The following is a 15,338-nucleotide window of genomic DNA, read 5'->3' as shown; positions in this document are numbered from 1 at the left end:
ATATGTACTGTAATCTTAAACACAAAAAGATACTCAATCACTAAACAAGTATTGATATGTTTTAATAAACAGGTACTCTTATAAAACCCAATTTCATTTCTTAAATACTTTACAATTTTATTTTCATGAAGGCATTAATATTGCTCAAATCAAGGTAGTAATGTCATCTACGTCTTTCTCATTGACACGTTTTCTTTCCATTTTGCAATAACAGTATTCTCTCTATAATCTTGAAAATACTTGGGTTTTTATGAGGTTTAAGATGATCTGTTCAACAGTAAGATGAATCAGACTTTTATATTTTAATTGTATCAGAATAGGACCTAATGAAATTGATTTGTTATATGACAAAGAGAAAAGCAAGGCGTTACTGAGAGTTGTACTCAGGATCTCCTGTTTACTAGACAGGCGCTTTAACCAGCTAAGCCACAGCAACCCCTTGAGTCATAAATGAGAAAGAATTTTCTTTATGGTGTTCAAGAGAATATTGTTTTTTCATTTTTATATTCTTTTCTAAGTTCACAGACTTCTCTACTCAAAAACTTTAGATGAAGACGCTTCACTTATTCAAAAACACCTCTCTAATTTGAAGTTTACCCTATTCATAGAATTTTAAAATATACCTTGCTGTAGAATGGATTAGTTGTATTCAACAATAGAGTGATCATACGGCTCTATCTTGTTCTTTGTCATTTTCTTTTCGCTATTTCAGTCAATGCATTCCTACAAAAATCTTCACAATACCAAGTATTTTTTTTTATTTTAAGATAACTTATTCCAAAGTTCATAGAACCAGACGTGTATTCTTAAATTGTATTCAACACTTGTTTGATGAAAATTATTCCTAAAGCATGGAGAAAACAGTTAGGTGCTGCTCAGATTTGAACTCAGGATCTTCTGTATACGAGAAAGGCGCTTTAACCACTAAGCCACAGCACCAACGTCAATAACAAAAAATACATAAATAATTTATTGTTGATGATGAAAATTTGTTTCATGCTATACATTTTTCTTTATATGTACTGTAATCTTAAACACAAAAAGATACTCAATCACTAAACAAGTATTGATATGTTTTAATAAACAGGTACTCTTATAAAACCCAATGTCATTTCTTAAATACTTTACAATTTTATTTTCATGAAGGCATTAATATTGCTCAAAGCAAGGTAGTAATGTCATCTACGTCTTTCTCATTGACACGTTTTCTTTCCATTTTGCAATAACAGTATTCTCTCTATAATCTTGAAAATACTTGGGTTTTTATGAGGTTTAAGATGATCTGTTCAACAGTAAGATGAATCAGACTTTTATATTTTAATTGTATCAGAATAGGACCTAATGAAATTGATTTGTTATATGACAAAGAGAAAAGCAAGGCATTACTGAGAGTTGTACTCAGGATCTCCTGTTTACTAGACAGGCGCATTAACCAGCTAAGCCACAGCAACCCCTTGAGTCATAAATGAGAAAGAATTTTCTTTATGGTGTTCAAGAGAATATTGTTTTTTCATGTTTATATTCTTTTCTAAGTTCACAGACTTCTCTACTCAAAAACTTTAGATGAAGACGCTTCACTTATTCAAAAACACCTCTCTAATTTGAAGTTTACCCTATTCATAGAATTTTAAAATATACCTTGCTGAAGAATGGATTAGTTGTATTCAACAATAGAGTGATCATTCGGCTCTATCTTGTTTTTTGCCCTTTTTTTGTTTTGCTATTTCAGTCAATGCATTTCTATAAAAATCTTCACAATACCAAGTGTTTTATTTCATTTTCTGATAACTTATTCTAAAGTTCATAGAACCAGACATTTATTCTTAAATTGTATTCAACACTTGTTTGATAAATATTATTTTTAAAGCATGGAGAAAACAGTTAGGTGCTGCTGAGATTTGAACTCAGGATTTCCTGTTTACGAGACAGGCGCTTTAACCAGTAAGCCACAGCACCAACTTCAATAACAAAAAATACATAAATAATTTATTGTTGATGATGAAAATGTGTTTCCTGCTATAAATTCTGCTTTATATGTACTGTAATCTTAAACACAAAAAGATACTCAATCACTAAACAAGTATTGATATGTTTTAATAAACAGGTACTCTTATAAAACCCAATTTCATTTCTTAAATACTTTACAATTTTATTTTCATGAAGGCATTAATATTGCTCAAATTGAGGTAGTAATGTCATCTACGTCTTTCTCATTGACACGTTTTCTTTCCATTTTGCAATAACAGTATTCTCTCTATAATCTTGAAAATACTTGGGTTTTTATGAGGTTTAAGATGATCTGTTCAACAGTAAGATGAATCAGACTTTTATATTTTAATTGTATCAGAATAGGACCTAATGAAATTGATTTGGTATATAACAAAGAGAAAAGCAAGGCGCTGCTGAGAGTTGAACTCAGGATCTCCTGTTTACTAGACAGGCGCTTTAACCAGCTAAGCCATAGCACCGCCTTGAGTCTTGTCTTAGAAAGACTTTTCTTTATGGTGTTCAAGAGAATATTGTTTTTTCATTTTTATATTCTTTGCTAAGTTCACAGACTTCTCTACTCAAACACTTTAGATGAAGATGCTTCACTTGTTCACAAACACCTCTCTAATTTGAAGTTTACCCTATTCATAGATTTTTAAAATATACCTTGCTGAAGAATGGATTAGTTGTATTCAACAATAGAGTGATCATACAGCTCTATCTTGTTCTTTGTCATTTTCTTTTCGCTATTTCAGTCAATGCATTCCTACAAAAATCTTCACAATACCAAGTATTTTTTTTTATTTTAAGATAACTTATTCCAAAGTTCATAGAACCAGACGTGTATTCTTAAATTGTATTCAACACTTGTTTGATGAAAATTATTCCTAAAGCACGGAGAAAACAGTTAGGTGCTGCTCAGATTTGAACTCAGGATCTTCTGTATACGAGACAGGCGCTTTAACCACTAAGCCACAGCACCAAAAAAATAACAAAAAATACATAAATAATTTATTGTTGATGATGAAAATTTGTTTCATGCTATACATTTTTCTTTATATGTACTGTAATCTAAACACAAATAGATACTCAATCACTAAACAAGTATTGATATGTTTTAATAAACAGGTACTCTTATAAAACCCAATTTTATTTCTTAAATACTTTACAATTTTATTTTCATGAAGGCATTAATATTGCTCAAAGCAAGGTAGTAATGTCATCTACGTCTTTCTCATTGACACGTTTTCTTTCCATTTTGCAATAACAGTATTCTCTCTATAATCTTGAAAATACTTGGGTTTTTATGAGGTTTAAGATGATCTGTTCAACAGTAAGATGAATCAGACTTTTATATTTTAATTGTATCAGAATAGGACCTAATGAAATTGATTTGTTATATGACAAAGAGAAAAGTTGTACTCAGGATCTCCTGTTTACTAGACAGGCGCTTTAACCAGCTTAGCCAAAGCACCCCCTTGAGTCATAAATGAGAAAGAATTTTCTTTATGGTGTTCAAGAGAATATTGTTTTTTCATTTTTATATTCTTTTCTAAGTTCACAGACTTCTCTCCTCAAAAACTTTAGATGAAGACGCTTCACTTATTCAAAAACACCTCTCTAATTTGAAGTTTACCCTATTCATAGAATTTTAAAATATACCTTGCTGAAGAATGGATTAGCTGTATTCAACAATAGAGTGATCATTCGGCTCTATCTTGTTTTTTGCCCTTTTTTGTTTTGCTATTTCAGTCAATGCATTTCTATAAAAATCTTCACAATACCAAGTGTTTTATTTCATTATATGATAACTTATTCTAAAGTTCATAGAACCAGACATTTATTCTTAAATTGTATTCAACACTTGTTTGATAAAAATTATTTTTAAAGCATGGAGAAAACAGTTAGGTGCTGCTGAGATTTGAACTCAGGATTTCCTGTTTACGAGACACGCGCTTTAACCACTAAGCCACAGCACCAACTTCAATAACAAAAAATACATAAATAATTTATTGTTGATGATGAAAATTTGTTTCCTGCTATAAATTCTGCTTTATATGTACTGTAATCTTAAACAGAAAAAAAACTCAATCACTAAACAAGTATTGATATGTTTTAATAAACAGGTACTCTTATAAAACCCAATTTCATTTCTTAAATACTTTACAATTTTATTTTCATGAAGGCATTAATATTGCTCAAATTGAGGTAGTAATGTCATCTACGTCTTTCTCACTGACACGTTTTCTTTCCATTTTGCAATAACAGTATTCTCTCTATAATCTTGAAAATACTTGGGTTTTTATGAGGTTTAAGATGATCTGTTCAACAGTAAGATGAATCAGACTTTTATATTTTAATTGTATCAGAATAGGACCTAATGAAATTGATTTGTTATATGACAAAGAGAAAAGCAAGGCGTTACTGAGAGTTGTACTCAGGATCTCCTGTTTACTAGACAGGCGCTTTAACCAGCTAAGCCACAGCACCCCCTTGAGTCATAAATGAGAAAGAATTTTCTTTATGGTGTTCAAGAGAATATTGTTTTTTCATTTTTATATTCTTTTCTAAGTTCACAGACTTCTCTACTCAAAAACTTTAGATGAAGACGCTTCACTTATTCAAAAACACCTCTATAATTTGAAGTTTACCCTATTCATTAAATTTTAAAATATACCTTGCTGAAGAATGGATTAGTTGTATTCAACAATAGAGTGATCATTCGGCTCTATCTTGTTTTTTGTCAATTTTCTTTTTTGCTATTTCAGTCAATGCATTTCTATAAAAATCTTCACAATACCAAGTATTTTATTTCATTTTATGATAACTTATTCTAAAGTTCATAGAACCAGACGTTTATTCTTAAATTGTATTCAACACTTGTTTGATAAAAATTATTTTTAAAGCATGGAGAAAACAGTTAGGTGCTGCTGAGATTTGAACTCAGGATTTCCTGTTTACGAGACAGGCGCTTTTACCACTAAGCCACAGCACCAACTTCAATAACAAAAAATACATAAATAATTTATTGTTGATGATGAAAATTTGTTTCCTGCTATAAATTCTGCTTTATATGTACTGTAATCTTAAACACAAAAAGATACTCAATCACTAAACAAGTATTGATATGTTTTAATAAACAGGTACTCTTATAAAACCCAATTTCATTTCTTAAATACTTTACAATTTTATTTTCATGAAGGCATTAATATTGCTCAAATTGAGGTAGTAATGTCATCTACGTCTTTCTCATTGACACGTTTTCTTTCCATTTTGCAATAACAGTATTCTCTTTATAATCTTGAAAATACTTGGGTTTTTATGAGGTGTAAGATGATCTGTTCAACAGTAAGATGAATCAGACTTTTATATTTTAATTGTATCAGAATAGGACCTAATGGAATTGATTTGGTATATAACAAAGAGAAAAGCAAGGCGCTGCTGAGAGTTGAACTCAGGATCTCCTGTTTACTAGACAGGCGCTTTAACCAGCTAAGCCACAGCACCGCCTTGAGTCTTGTCTTAGAAAGACTTTTCTTTATGGTGTTCAAGAGAATATTGTTTTTTCATTTTTATATTATTTGCTAAGTTCACAGACTTCTCTACTCAAACACTTTAGATGAAGATGCTTCACTTGTTCACAAACACCTCTCTAATTTGAAGTTTACCCTATTCATAGATTTTTAAAATATACCTTGCTGAAGAATGGATTAGTTGTATTCAACAATAGAGTGATCATACACCTCTATCTTGTTCTTTGTCATTTTCTTTTCGCTATTTCAGTCAATGCATTCCTACAAAAATCTTCACAATACCAAGTATTTTTTTTATTTTAAGATAACTTATTCCAAAGTTCATAGAACCAGACGTGTATTCTTAAATTGTATTCAACACTTGTTTGATGAAAATTATTCCTAAAGCATGGAGAAAACAGTTAGGTGCTGCTCAGATTTGAAATCAGGATCTTCTGTATACGAGACAGGCGCTTTAACCACTAAGCCACAGCACTAACGTCTATAACAAAAAATACATAAATAATTTATTGTTGATGATGAAAATTTGTTTCATGCTATAAATTTTTCTTTATATGTACTGTAATCTTAAACACAAAAAGATACTCAATCACTAAACAAGTATTGATATGTTTTAATAAACAGGTACTCTTATAAAACCCAATTTCATTTCTTAAATACTTTACAATTTTATTTTCATGAAGGCATTAATATTGCTCAAAGCAAGGTAGTAATGTCATCTACGTCTTTCTCATTGACACGTTTTCTTTCCATTTTGCAATAACAGTATTCTCTCTATAATCCTGAAAATACTTGGGTTTTTATGAGGTTTAAGATGATCTGTTCAACAGTAAGATGAATCAGACTTTTATATTTTAATTGTATCAGAATAGGACCTAATGAAATTGATTTGGACTAAAACAAAGAGAAAAGCAAGGCGTTACTGAGAGTTGTACTCAGGTTCTCCTGTTTACTAGACAGGCGCTTTAACCAGCTAAGCCACAGCACCCCCTTGAGTCATAAATGAGAAAGAATTTTCTTTATGGTGTTCAAGAGAATATTGTTTTTTCATTTTTATATTCTTTTCTAAGTTCACAGACTTCTCTACTCAAAAACTTTAGATGAAGACGCTTCACTTATTCAAAAACACCTCTCTAATTTGAAGTTTACCCTATTCATAGAATTTTAAAATATACCTTGCTGAAGAATGGATTAGTTGTATTCAACAATAGAGTGATCATTCGGCTCTATCTTGTTTTTTGTCAATTTTCTTTTTTGCTATTTCAGTCAATGCATTTCTATAAAAATCTTCACAATACCAAGTATTTTATTTCATTTTATGATAACTTATTCTAAAGTTCATAGAACCAGACGTTTATTCTTAAATTGTATTCAACACTTGTTTGATAAAAATTATTTTTAAAGCATGGAGAAAACAGTTAGGTGCTGCTGAGATTTGAACTCAGGATTTCCTGTTTACGAGACATGCGCTTTAACCACTAAGCCACAGCACCAACTTCATTAGCAAAAAATACATAAATAATTTATTGTTGATGATGAAAATTTGTTTCCTGCTATAAATTCTGCTTTATATGTACTGTAATCTTAAACACAAAAAGATACTCAATCACTAAACAAGTATTGATATGTTTTAATAAACAGGTACTCTTATAAAACCCAATTTCATTTCTTAAATACTTTACAATTTTATATTCATGAAGGCATTAATATTGCTCAAATTGAGGTAGTAATGTCATCTACGTCTTTCTCATTGACACGTTTTCTTTCCATTTTGCAATAACAGTATTCTCTCTATAATCTTGAAAATGCTTGGGTTTTTATGAGGTTTAAGATGATCTGTTCAACAGTAAGATGAATCAGACTTTTATATTTTAATTGTATCAGAATAGGACCTAATGAAATTGATTTGGTATATAACAAAGAAAAAAGCAAGGCGCTGCTGAGAGTTGAACTCAGGATCTCCTGTTTACTAGACAGGCGCTTTAACCAGCTAAGCCACAGCACCGCCTTGAGTCTTGTCTTAGAAAGACTTTTCTTTATGGTGTTCAAGAGAATATTGTTTTTTCATTTTTATATTCTTTGCTAAGTTCACAGACTTCTCTACTCAAACACTTTAGATGAAGATGCTTCACTTGTTCACAAACATCTCTCTAATTTGAAGTTCACCCTATTCATAGATTTTTAAAATATACCTTGCTGAAGAATGGATTAGTTGTATTCAACAATAGAGTGATCATACAGCTCTATCTTGTTCTTTGTCATTTTCTTTTCGCTATTTCAGTCAATGCATTCCTACAAAAATCTTCACAATACCAAGTATTTTTTTTATTTTAAGATAACCTATTCCAAAGTTCATAGAACCAGACGTGTATTCTTAAATTGTATTCAACACTTGTTTGATGAAAATTATTCCTAAAGCATGGAGAAAACAGTTAGGTGCTGCTCAGATTTGAACTCAGGATCTTCTGTATACGAGACAGGCGCTTTAACCACTAAGCCACAGCACCAAAAAAATAACAAAAAATACATAAATAATTTATTGTTGATGATGAAAATTTGTTTCATGCTATACATTTTTCTTTATATGTACTGTAATCTAAACACAAATAGATACTCAATCACTAAACAAGTATTGATATGTTTTAATAAACAGGTACTCTTATAAAACCCAATTTTATTTCTTAAATACTTTACAATTTTATTTTCATGAAGGCATTAATATTGCTCAAAGCAAGGTAGTAATGTCATCTACGTCTTTCTCATTGACACGTTTTCTTTCCATTTTGCAATAACAGTATTCTCTCTATAATCTTGAAAATACTTGGGTTTTTATGAGGTTTAAGATGATCTGTTCAACAGTAAGATGAATCAGACTTTTATATTTTAATTGTATCAGAATAGGACCTAATGAAATTGATTTGTTATATGACAAAGAGAAAAGTTGTACTCAGGATCTCCTGTTTACTAGACAGGCGCTTTAACCAGCTTAGCCAAAGCACCCCCTTGAGTCATAAATGAGAAAGAATTTTCTTTATGGTGTTCAAGAGAATATTGTTTTTTCATTTTTATATTCTTTTCTAAGTTCACAGACTTCTCTCCTCAAAAACTTTAGATGAAGACGCTTCACTTATTCAAAAACACCTCTCTAATTTGAAGTTTACCCTATTCATAGAATTTTAAAATATACCTTGCTGAAGAATGGATTAGCTGTATTCAACAATAGAGTGATCATTCGGCTCTATCTTGTTTTTTGCCCTTTTTTGTTTTGCTATTTCAGTCAATGCATTTCTATAAAAATCTTCACAATACCAAGTGTTTTATTTCATTATATGATAACTTATTCTAAAGTTCATAGAACCAGACATTTATTCTTAAATTGTATTCAACACTTGTTTGATAAAAATTATTTTTAAAGCATGGAGAAAACAGTTAGGTGCTGCTGAGATTTGAACTCAGGATTTCCTGTTTACGAGACACGCGCTTTAACCACTAAGCCACAGCACCAACTTCAATAACAAAAAATACATAAATAATTTATTGTTGATGATGAAAATTTGTTTCCTGCTATAAATTCTGCTTTATATGTACTGTAATCTTAAACAGAAAAAAAAACTCAATCACTAAACAAGTATTGATATGTTTTAATAAACAGGTACTCTTATAAAACCCAATTTCATTTCTTAAATACTTTACAATTTTATTTTCATGAAGGCATTAATATTGCTCAAATTGAGGTAGTAATGTCATCTACGTCTTTCTCACTGACACGTTTTCTTTCCATTTTGCAATAACAGTATTCTCTCTATAATCTTGAAAATACTTGGGTTTTTATGAGGTTTAAGATGATCTGTTCAACAGTAAGATGAATCAGACTTTTATATTTTAATTGTATCAGAATAGGACCTAATGAAATTGATTTGTTATATGACAAAGAGAAAAGCAAGGCGTTACTGAGAGTTGTACTCAGGATCTCCTGTTTACTAGACAGGCGCTTTAACCAGCTAAGCCACAGCACCCCCTTGAGTCATAAATGAGAAAGAATTTTCTTTATGGTGTTCAAGAGAATATTGTTTTTTCATTTTTATATTCTTTTCTAAGTTCACAGACTTCTCTACTCAAAAACTTTAGATGAAGACGCTTCACTTATTCAAAAACACCTCTATAATTTGAAGTTTACCCTATTCATTAAATTTTAAAATATACCTTGCTGAAGAATGGATTAGTTGTATTCAACAATAGAGTGATCATTCGGCTCTATCTTGTTTTTTGTCAATTTTCTTTTTTGCTATTTCAGTCAATGCATTTCTATAAAAATCTTCACAATACCAAGTATTTTATTTCATTTTATGATAACTTATTCTAAAGTTCATAGAACCAGACGTTTATTCTTAAATTGTATTCAACACTTGTTTGATAAAAATTATTTTTAAAGCATGGAGAAAACAGTTAGGTGCTGCTGAGATTTGAACTCAGGATTTCCTGTTTACGAGACAGGCGCTTTTACCACTAAGCCACAGCACCAACTTCAATAACAAAAAATACATAAATAATTTATTGTTGATGATGAAAATTTGTTTCCTGCTATAAATTCTGCTTTATATGTACTGTAATCTTAAACACAAAAAGATACTCAATCACTAAACAAGTATTGATATGTTTTAATAAACAGGTACTCTTATAAAACCCAATTTCATTTCTTAAATACTTTACAATTTTATTTTCATGAAGGCATTAATATTGCTCAAATTGAGGTAGTAATGTCATCTACGTCTTTCTCATTGACACGTTTTCTTTCCATTTTGCAATAACAGTATTCTCTTTATAATCTTGAAAATACTTGGGTTTTTATGAGGTGTAAGATGATCTGTTCAACAGTAAGATGAATCAGACTTTTATATTTTAATTGTATCAGAATAGGACCTAATGGAATTGATTTGGTATATAACAAAGAGAAAAGCAAGGCGCTGCTGAGAGTTGAACTCAGGATCTCCTGTTTACTAGACAGGCGCTTTAACCAGCTAAGCCACAGCACCGCCTTGAGTCTTGTCTTAGAAAGACTTTTCTTTATGGTGTTCAAGAGAATATTGTTTTTTCATTTTTATATTATTTGCTAAGTTCACAGACTTCTCTACTCAAACACTTTAGATGAAGATGCTTCACTTGTTCACAAACACCTCTCTAATTTGAAGTTTACCCTATTCATAGATTTTTAAAATATACCTTGCTGAAGAATGGATTAGTTGTATTCAACAATAGAGTGATCATACACCTCTATCTTGTTCTTTGTCATTTTCTTTTCGCTATTTCAGTCAATGCATTCCTACAAAAATCTTCACAATACCAAGTATTTTTTTTATTTTAAGATAACTTATTCCAAAGTTCATAGAACCAGACGTGTATTCTTAAATTGTATTCAACACTTGTTTGATGAAAATTATTCCTAAAGCATGGAGAAAACAGTTAGGTGCTGCTCAGATTTGAAATCAGGATCTTCTGTATACGAGACAGGCGCTTTAACCACTAAGCCACAGCACTAACGTCTATAACAAAAAATACATAAATAATTTATTGTTGATGATGAAAATTTGTTTCATGCTATAAATTTTTCTTTATATGTACTGTAATCTTAAACACAAAAAGATACTCAATCACTAAACAAGTATTGATATGTTTTAATAAACAGGTACTCTTATAAAACCCAATTTCATTTCTTAAATACTTTACAATTTTATTTTCATGAAGGCATTAATATTGCTCAAAGCAAGGTAGTAATGTCATCTACGTCTTTCTCATTGACACGTTTTCTTTCCATTTTGCAATAACAGTATTCTCTCTATAATCTTGAAAATACTTGGGTTTTTATGAGGTTTAAGATGATCTGTTCAACAGTAAGATGAATCAGACTTTTATATTTTAATTGTATCAGAATAGGACCTAATGAAATTGATTTGGACTAAAACAAAGAGAAAAGCAAGGCGTTACTGAGAGTTGTACTCAGGTTCTCCTGTTTACTAGACAGGCGCTTTAACCAGCTAAGCCACAGCACCCCCTTGAGTCATAAATGAGAAAGAATTTTCTTTATGGTGTTCAAGAGAATATTGTTTTTTCATTTTTATATTCTTTTCTAAGTTCACAGACTTCTCTACTCAAAAACTTTAGATGAAGACGCTTCACTTATTCAAAAACACCTCTCTAATTTGAAGTTTACCCTATTCATAGAATTTTAAAATATACCTTGCTGAAGAATGGATTAGTTGTATTCAACAATAGAGTGATCATTCGGCTCTATCTTGTTTTTTGTCAATTTTCTTTTTTGCTATTTCAGTCAATGCATTTCTATAAAAATCTTCACAATACCAAGTATTTTATTTCATTTTATGATAACTTATTCTAAAGTTCATAGAACCAGACGTTTATTCTTAAATTGTATTCAACACTTGTTTGATAAAAATTATTTTTAAAGCATGGAGAAAACAGTTAGGTGCTGCTGAGATTTGAACTCAGGATTTCCTGTTTACGAGACATGCGCTTTAACCACTAAGCCACAGCACCAACTTCATTAGCAAAAAATACATAAATAATTTATTGTTGATGATGAAAATTTGTTTCCTGCTATAAATTCTGCTTTATATGTACTGTAATCTTAAACACAAAAAGATACTCAATCACTAAACAAGTATTGATATGTTTTAATAAACAGGTACTCTTATAAAACCCAATTTCATTTCTTAAATACTTTACAATTTTATATTCATGAAGGCATTAATATTGCTCAAATTGAGGTAGTAATGTCATCTACGTCTTTCTCATTGACACGTTTTCTTTCCATTTTGCAATAACAGTATTCTCTCTATAATCTTGAAAATGCTTGGGTTTTTATGAGGTTTAAGATGATCTGTTCAACAGTAAGATGAATCAGACTTTTATATTTTAATTGTATCAGAATAGGACCTAATGAAATTGATTTGGTATATAACAAAGAAAAAAGCAAGGCGCTGCTGAGAGTTGAACTCAGGATCTCCTGTTTACTAGACAGGCGCTTTAACCAGCTAAGCCACAGCACCGCCTTGAGTCTTGTCTTAGAAAGACTTTTCTTTATGGTGTTCAAGAGAATATTGTTTTTTCATTTTTATATTCTTTGCTAAGTTCACAGACTTCTCTACTCAAACACTTTAGATGAAGATGCTTCACTTGTTCACAAACATCTCTCTAATTTGAAGTTCACCCTATTCATAGATTTTTAAAATATACCTTGCTGAAGAATGGATTAGTTGTATTCAACAATAGAGTGATCATACAGCTCTATCTTGTTCTTTGTCATTTTCTTTTCGCTATTTCAGTCAATGCATTCCTACAAAAATCTTCACAATACCAAGTATTTTTTTTATTTTAAGATAACCTATTCCAAAGTTCATAGAACCAGACGTGTATTCTTAAATTGTATTCAACACTTGTTTGATGAAAATTATTCCTAAAGCATGGAGAAAACAGTTAGGTGCTGCTCAGATTTGAACTCAGGATCTTCTGTATACGAGACAGGCGCTTTAACCACTAAGCCACAGCACCAACTTTAATAACAAAAAATACATAAATAATTTATTGTTGATGATGAAAATTTGTTTCATGCTATAAATTTTTCTTTATATGTACTGTAATCTTAAACACAAAAAGATACTCAATCACTAAACAAGTATTGATCTGTTTTAATAAACAGGTACTCTTATAAAACCCAATTTCATTTCTTAAATACTTTACAATTTTATTTTCATGAAGGCATTAATATTGCTCAAATCAAGGTAGTAATGTCATCTACGTCTTTCTCATTGACACGTTTTCTTTCCATTTTGCAATAACAGTATTCTCTCTATAATCTTGAAAATACTTGGGTTTTTATGAGGTTTAAGATGATCTGTTCAACAGTAAGATGAATCAGACTTTTATATTTTAATTGTATCAGAATAGGACCTAATGAAATTGATTTGTTATATAACAAAGAGAAAAGCAAGGCGTTACTGAGAGTTGTACTCAGGTTCTCCTGTTTACTAGACAAGCGCTTTAACCAGCTAAGCCACAGCACCCCCTTGAGTCATAAATGAGAAAGAATTTTCTTTATGGTGTTCAAGAGAATATTGTTTTTTCATTTTTATATTCTTTTCTAAGTTCACAGACTTCTCTACTCAAAAACTTTAGAGGAAGACGCTTCACTTATTCAAAAACACCTCTCAAATTTGAAGTTTACCCAAATTTATAGAATTTTAAAATATACCTTGCTGAAGAATGGATTAGTTGTATTCAACAATAGAGTGATCATTCGGCTCTATCTTGTTTTTTGTCCTTTTTTTTTGCTATTTCAGTCAATGCACTTCTATAAAAATCTTCACAATACCAAGTATTTTATTTCATTTTATGATAACTTATTCTAAAGTTCATAGAACCAGACGTTTATTCTTAAATTGTATTCAACACTTGTTTGATAAAAATTATTTTTAAAGCATGGAGAAAACAGTTAGCTGCTGCTGAGATTTGAACTCAGGATTTCCTGTTTACAAGACAGGCACTTTAACCACTAAGCCACAGCACCAACTTCAATAACAAAAAATACATCAATAATTTATTGTTGATGATGAAAATTTGTTTCCTGCTATAAATTCTGCTTTATATGTACTGTAATCTTAAACACAAAAAGATACTCAATCACTAAATAAGTATTGATATGTTTTAATAAACAGGTACTCTTATAAAACCCAATTTCATTTCTTAAATACTTTACAATTTTATTTTCATGAAGGCATTAATATTGCTCAAATTGAGGTAGTAATGTCATCTACGTCTTTCTCATTGACACGTTTTCTTTCCATTTTGCAATAACAGTATTCTCTCTATAATCTTGAAAATACTTGGGTTTTTATGAGGTTTAAGATGATCTGTTCAACAGTAAGATGAATCAGACTTTTATATTTTAATTGTATCAGAATAGGACCTAATGAAATTTATTTGGTATATAACAAAGAGAAAAGCAAGGCGCTGCTGAGAGTTGAACTCAGGATCTCCTGTTTACTAGACAGGCGCTTTAACCAGCTAAGCCACAGCACCGCCTTGAGTCTTGACTTAGAAAGACTTTTCTTTATGGTGTTCAAGAGAATATTGTTTTTTCATTTTTATATTCTTTGCTAAGTTCACAGACTTCTCTACTCAAACACTTTAGATGAAGATGCTTCACTTGTTCACAAACACCTCTCTAATTTGAAGTTTACCCTATTCATAGATTTTTAAAATATACCTTGCTGAAGAATGGATTAGTTGTATTCAACAATAGATTGATCATACGGCTCTATCTTGTTCTTTGTCATTTTCTTTTCGCTATTTCAGTCAATGCATTCCTGCAAAAATCTTCACAATACCAAGTATTTTTTTTTATTTTAAGATAACTTATTCCAAAGTTCATAGAACCAGACGTGTATTCTTAACCCCTTCAGCGCTAATGACAAGGGTAACTCGTCATGGAGTTTCCATTGATTTCAATGGAAAGTCAATGGGCATGATCGGCATGCCTTAGCATCCAAGTGGTTAAATTGTATTCAACACTTGTTTGATGACAATTATTCCTAAAGCATGGAGAAAACTGTTAGGTGCTGCTCAGATTTGAACTCAGGATCTTCTGTATACGAGACAGGCGCTTTAACCACTAAGCCACAGCACCAACGTCAACAACAAAAAATACATAAATAATTTATTGTTGATGATGAAAATTTGTTTCATGCTATAAATTCTTCTTTATATGTACTGTAATCTTAAACACAAAAAGATACTCAATCA

At 30.5% G+C, this 15,338-nt stretch overlaps 18 non-coding genes across 18 annotated transcripts; all 18 read right to left on the bottom strand.

Moving 5' to 3' along the window:
* Positions 1–1,883: 1,883 nt before the first annotated feature.
* TRNAT-CGU (transfer RNA threonine (anticodon CGU)) lies at positions 1,884–1,956 on the bottom strand. Its single transcript has one exon. It is a non-coding gene; the product is annotated as a tRNA-Thr (tRNA).
* Positions 1,957–2,394: 438 nt separating this feature from the next.
* TRNAT-AGU (transfer RNA threonine (anticodon AGU)) lies at positions 2,395–2,468 on the bottom strand. The gene has a single exon. It is a non-coding gene; the product is annotated as a tRNA-Thr (tRNA).
* A 430-nt stretch (positions 2,469–2,898) lies between these two features.
* TRNAT-CGU (transfer RNA threonine (anticodon CGU)) lies at positions 2,899–2,971 on the bottom strand. Its single transcript has one exon. It is a non-coding gene; the product is annotated as a tRNA-Thr (tRNA).
* A 924-nt stretch (positions 2,972–3,895) lies between these two features.
* TRNAT-CGU (transfer RNA threonine (anticodon CGU)) lies at positions 3,896–3,968 on the bottom strand. The gene has a single exon. It is a non-coding gene; the product is annotated as a tRNA-Thr (tRNA).
* Positions 3,969–4,911: 943 nt separating this feature from the next.
* On the bottom strand, positions 4,912–4,984 carry TRNAT-CGU (transfer RNA threonine (anticodon CGU)). Its single transcript has one exon. It is a non-coding gene; the product is annotated as a tRNA-Thr (tRNA).
* Positions 4,985–5,422: 438 nt separating this feature from the next.
* TRNAT-AGU (transfer RNA threonine (anticodon AGU)) lies at positions 5,423–5,496 on the bottom strand. The gene has a single exon. It is a non-coding gene; the product is annotated as a tRNA-Thr (tRNA).
* Positions 5,497–6,942: 1,446 nt separating this feature from the next.
* Positions 6,943–7,015, bottom strand: TRNAT-CGU (transfer RNA threonine (anticodon CGU)). Its single transcript has one exon. It is a non-coding gene; the product is annotated as a tRNA-Thr (tRNA).
* Positions 7,016–7,453: 438 nt separating this feature from the next.
* On the bottom strand, positions 7,454–7,527 carry TRNAT-AGU (transfer RNA threonine (anticodon AGU)). Its single transcript has one exon. It is a non-coding gene; the product is annotated as a tRNA-Thr (tRNA).
* Positions 7,528–7,956: 429 nt separating this feature from the next.
* TRNAT-CGU (transfer RNA threonine (anticodon CGU)) lies at positions 7,957–8,029 on the bottom strand. Its single transcript has one exon. It is a non-coding gene; the product is annotated as a tRNA-Thr (tRNA).
* A 924-nt stretch (positions 8,030–8,953) lies between these two features.
* On the bottom strand, positions 8,954–9,026 carry TRNAT-CGU (transfer RNA threonine (anticodon CGU)). Its single transcript has one exon. It is a non-coding gene; the product is annotated as a tRNA-Thr (tRNA).
* A 944-nt stretch (positions 9,027–9,970) lies between these two features.
* Positions 9,971–10,043, bottom strand: TRNAT-CGU (transfer RNA threonine (anticodon CGU)). The gene has a single exon. It is a non-coding gene; the product is annotated as a tRNA-Thr (tRNA).
* Positions 10,044–10,481: 438 nt separating this feature from the next.
* On the bottom strand, positions 10,482–10,555 carry TRNAT-AGU (transfer RNA threonine (anticodon AGU)). The gene has a single exon. It is a non-coding gene; the product is annotated as a tRNA-Thr (tRNA).
* Positions 10,556–12,001: 1,446 nt separating this feature from the next.
* On the bottom strand, positions 12,002–12,074 carry TRNAT-CGU (transfer RNA threonine (anticodon CGU)). Its single transcript has one exon. It is a non-coding gene; the product is annotated as a tRNA-Thr (tRNA).
* Positions 12,075–12,512: 438 nt separating this feature from the next.
* Positions 12,513–12,586, bottom strand: TRNAT-AGU (transfer RNA threonine (anticodon AGU)). Its single transcript has one exon. It is a non-coding gene; the product is annotated as a tRNA-Thr (tRNA).
* Positions 12,587–13,015: 429 nt separating this feature from the next.
* Positions 13,016–13,088, bottom strand: TRNAT-CGU (transfer RNA threonine (anticodon CGU)). Its single transcript has one exon. It is a non-coding gene; the product is annotated as a tRNA-Thr (tRNA).
* Positions 13,089–14,030: 942 nt separating this feature from the next.
* Positions 14,031–14,103, bottom strand: TRNAT-UGU (transfer RNA threonine (anticodon UGU)). The gene has a single exon. It is a non-coding gene; the product is annotated as a tRNA-Thr (tRNA).
* Positions 14,104–14,541: 438 nt separating this feature from the next.
* TRNAT-AGU (transfer RNA threonine (anticodon AGU)) lies at positions 14,542–14,615 on the bottom strand. The gene has a single exon. It is a non-coding gene; the product is annotated as a tRNA-Thr (tRNA).
* A 534-nt stretch (positions 14,616–15,149) lies between these two features.
* TRNAT-CGU (transfer RNA threonine (anticodon CGU)) lies at positions 15,150–15,222 on the bottom strand. The gene has a single exon. It is a non-coding gene; the product is annotated as a tRNA-Thr (tRNA).
* Positions 15,223–15,338: the final 116 nt, after the last annotated feature.

The sequence above is a fragment of the Lissotriton helveticus genome, chromosome 4_1, assembly GCF_964261635.1.
Source record: "Lissotriton helveticus chromosome 4_1, aLisHel1.1, whole genome shotgun sequence".
NCBI lineage: Eukaryota > Metazoa > Chordata > Amphibia > Caudata > Salamandridae > Lissotriton > Lissotriton helveticus.
This window is presented reverse-complemented; position numbering and strand designations above follow the sequence as displayed.